The 4,555-nt window shown below is 38.9% G+C and overlaps 1 pseudogene; it reads left to right on the top strand.

The window, feature by feature from the left end:
- Positions 1 to 1,956: 1,956 nt before the first annotated feature.
- On the top strand, positions 1,957 to 3,913 carry LOC121026098 (60S ribosomal protein L12-like; annotated as a pseudogene).
- The last annotated feature ends 642 nt before the right edge of the window (positions 3,914 to 4,555 follow it).

Here is a 4,555-nt window from a genome sequence, read left to right as displayed (position 1 = left end):
TTTTTATTTTTCATGTATTTTTCACTAACCATGTTGTTTTGACTCCAGCTTGGTTTTGGTGTTTTCCTTTTTGCTATAAACCCCCCCCCCTCCCCCCCCCCCCCCCCCCGCCACCACCTGCCAAACCAGCTATGTGGTTAGTAACAGTGGAATACAACTGGGAGGGCTAGGAGAGATAGCTCTTGGGAAACAGCACAAAGGAAAACCCCAAAGCCAAGCTGGAGTCAAAAAGAAGGTATCACTAGAGGAGTCAGAAATCTCTGGTGCCCTACCAAAAACAAACATCAAATACAAGCCAACTCCTGACTCGATTAACTCAAATCTCCACACTAAAGGCCTAGCAGAAGGACACCTGTGTTCTTCTCCAAACATATCAAATATTTACCTCAGTAACTCCTGCCCATGTTCAGTTTCAACAGCTTTCAACAGCTTTTCAGCCATGTTCAGCTTTTTATTATGAGGCATAGTAAAAGGCAAGGAAATATTCCAAGTGACAAAGCAATCATCAAATTTAGACTCAATATGAATACAGATGTTGGGACTATCTGGAATGAAATTTAAAAGAATTATGATTAATATATTAAAGACTCTAATGGTAGAGTTGCACGGTAGGCAACATGCAAGTCTAGATGAATAATTTCAGCAAAAAGAAAGGATAAGAAAGAAATCGAAATGCTAGAAAAAAAAAAGTTAAAAAAAAAACCCAACATGCTCAAAAAAAGGACAAAAAACCCAACATGCTCAACAGGAGATTAGACACAGCCAAGGAAAGAATCTGTGAGCATAACGATCGAGTTTATTGGTCAGATCAATAAAAATTAAAATAAAGAGAGACAAGAGAGTGAAAAATTAGAACATGGCATGTAAGAACTGTGGGAAAATATCAAACAGCATAACATACTTGTAAACTGGAATTCCAGAGGAATAAAAAAAAAAAGAGAAAATTGAACACAAGAATGATGTGAAAAAATAATGACTGAGAACTCTCCAAAATCAGTGACAGACAACAATCCACAGATACAAGAAGCTCAGAGGAACACCAAGAAGGATAAATATGATGAAATTTTAAAAAGCCATATCTAGGCAAAGACAAAGAGCCTGAAGGCAGCCAGAGGAAAAAAAGACACATTAACCACATGGAGAAACAGGACAAAAATTACAGCCGATTTATCAGAAACCATGCAAGCAAGGCAACGGTAGAGTAATACGTTGCAAAGGAAAAGAACTGTCAACCCAGAATTCCATATCCCACAAAACTGTCCTTCAGAAGTGAAGAAACAAAGAAAGACTCTCAAAAGCAAAGAATATACTGTCAGCAGACCTGGCACAAAAGAAACATTAAGGAAAAATTCTTCAGGCAGAAAATTATGATTAAGGTAGGAGCTTGGATTAGCATAAAGAAATGAAGAACACTGGGAAAGTAACAAATGAAGGTTGAGTGTAAGATTTTATTTTCAAAATGATTGAAAAGCCAATTTTCAAGACGCCAGGCAAGGGCCAATCTTGTGAGGCCTGCTAAAGATAGCAAGCAGCATCAGGACTGCTATGGTAACTCTTTTCAGCACAATAGGGTATATATATCTTAAAAACATACAGCTAACATCATACTTAATGGTGAGAGATGGAATGGTTTTCAAGATTGGAACAACTTGAGGATGTCCTCTCTCACCACTACAATTTTGGGAGAGAAGAAAAAAGTAAGAGTACTCGTGTTACCTAATTTTAAGACTTACCAAAAAGCAACAGTAATCAAGACAGTGTGGCAATAGCACAATAATGGACACACAGATCAATGCAACAGCATAGAGAGCCCAGAAATAGACCCACACAAGCATAGTCACATTTCTGACACAGGTGCAAAAGCAGTATTAATGGAGAACGGATAGACTTTTCAACAAGTGTTCTGGAACCCCTGGACATCCATATGCAGGAAGATGAAACTTGACACACACCTAATCTGGTGGGAATGCAAAATGGTAGAACCACTTTGGAAGACAGTTTGACAGTTTCTCATAAAAACTCAGCAGTCCCACTTCTAGGTACTTACCCAAATGAACTGAAAACTTATGTTTCACACAAAAAAATCTGTATGCTAATATTTACTGCAGCTTTATTCATAATCACCAAGAAACTGGAAGCAGCCAAGTTGTCCTTCAACAGATAACTGTACGAACTGTGGGGCATCCGTACAATGGAATACTATTCAGTGATAAAAAGGAACAGGCTATTAGTTCACATAAAATGGATGAATCAAGTAAAAGAAGCCAGACCAAAAAAGGCTATGTATTGTATGATTCCACTCGTACGAAATTCTGGAAAATGCAGGACTTTAGCTAAAAATTCAGAAGTGATATTCTGAAATTCTGAGGCATTTCTATGAGACAAAACTGACTGGATACATATATATATATTTTTTAACAGCCATAGCTGTTGGGTGGGAGTCCATGGAAGTTCACATCACCATCACCATATATCATCTCTTTTTAAAATAAATGTATTTGGTTTTTAAAATGGGGTAATGTATTCACACGGCTTAAAATTTAAAAGGTACTTTTGACTTTCACCTTAGAGGAGGTGAAGGTGCAACTCTCTTTGGTCCTCTCAAATCTGGGTTATAGGCCACCTCCACGATGCCTCCTAAGTTCGACCCCAACAAGATCAAAGTTGTATACCTAAGGTGCCCAGGTGGGGAAGTCAGTGCCATGTCTGTCCTGGCTGCAAAAATTGGCCCCTGGTTCTGTCTCCAAAAAACGTTGGTAATGACATTGCCAAGGCAACCAGAGATTGGAAGGGTCTGAGGATTACACTGAAAATGACCATTCAGAACAGACAGGCTCAGACTGAAGTGGTACCTTCTTCCTCTGCCCTGATTATCAAAGCCTTTCAGGAACTGCCAAGAGACAGAAAGAAGCAGAAAAACATTAAGCACAGTAGAAATATCACTTTTGATGAGACTGTCAACCTTGCCCAACAGATGCGGCACTGATCTTTAGCCAGAGAACTCTCTGGAACCATGAAAGAGATCCTGGGGACTCCCCAATCTGTGGTCTGCAAGGTTGACAGCTGCCACCCTCATGATATCACAGATAACACCAATAATGGTTCAGTGGAATGCCCAGCTAGTTAAGGACCACAAAGGAAAATATTTCAATAAAGGATCATTTGACAGCCAAAAAGAAAAAAAAAAAAAGTCAAAAGGTATATACAAAAGTTTATGCAGTGAAGAATCTTCTTCCAACCCTCTACCCTGGCTCTATATGCCCTAAAGCTATCAGTATTTTGAACACTTTTCCAGAAATATTTTATGTCCAAGTAAGAAACAATGTACATATTATACAGCACATATTATTGCCCCAATAGCTATCACAAATGGCAGCATACAATACACACTCTTCCATTTCCTGTTTTTCTTAAGTTTGTACATCTTAGAGATCATGCAATATCAGTGTAATATTCTACTATCAGTGTAATAACCAAGCCTTGCTCAATACTTAGAATATTACTAATATTTCACTATCATAAGCAACACTCCAAGTAATATGCAAATAACTGTTGAATAAATTCTTCGATGTGTTTGCTGGGTCAAATGATACAGGCATTTATAATTTTGATGGCTATTTTCAAGTCACTGACTTTTAAAATGTCAGGGATTTTCCATTTTTTATTTTTATCCTAGGAGGAAAGAAAGGAAGCTAAGATTCTATCACCAGGCAATTTTCTGGAGGAATGTACATCGCTAAGATATACAAAGTGAGCCTTCTCCTCAGTTTCTCACACATGCTTCCTAGGGTCTAGCTGCATTTTCACGTAATATATTTCAGGCCACAAGCTGGTTGCAAAGCCTATTTCAGTTATGTGAAAGGTGTTAGTTACTTCAGAAAACTTCACAAGCAAAGGCCAAAGGCTAATGCCCCAAACTGCTGGTCACTGACCACTCACTTCACAGCACAATACTGGATTCTTCACTACAACCACAGGGAAGACTTTAAAGTCTTTTTTTAAGTGTTTATTTACTTTTTGAGAGAGAGAGAGAGAGAGAGAGAGAATGAATATGCAAGCGCACAAGTGGGGGACGGGCAGAGAGAGAGAAAGAGACACACAGAATCCGAAGCAGGCTCCAGGTTCTGAGCTGTCAGCACAGAGCCCGATAGGGGGCTCGGACCCAGGAACCTCGAGATCATGGCCTGAGCCGAAGTTGGAAGCTTCAACGACTGAGCCACCCCGGCACCCCAGAAGACTTTAAAATCTTGACCAAATGAAACACACCTAGAGGGAATCCTTTGTCTTTATTATAATGCCCAAATAAGGATTTCTTCTCAGGTAAAAACTATAAATCACATAAAGGTTATAAGGAAAGGCTGCAAATGTTTCTCTCATCTTTCAGGTAGTGATGGATTTCCAATTAACTATCCTTTTGCTTGACTACAAAATGCAGTACAGCCTAGTACACTAAGTTTTTGTGATAAAACTTGAACAGGAGGTTGAGAAAACCCACGAATTCCTTTGTTAATAGCTACACAAAATCAGTGAGCAGTCAAGCCATTCACAAGAATAT

This window comes from Herpailurus yagouaroundi, unplaced genomic scaffold (assembly GCF_014898765.1).
Source record: "Herpailurus yagouaroundi ecotype Mexico unplaced genomic scaffold, PumYag 67793, whole genome shotgun sequence".
Taxonomy (NCBI): domain Eukaryota; kingdom Metazoa; phylum Chordata; class Mammalia; order Carnivora; family Felidae; genus Herpailurus; species Herpailurus yagouaroundi.
The sequence above is the reverse complement of the archived record's forward strand: the minus strand, read 5'-3'. Positions and strand labels throughout refer to the sequence as shown.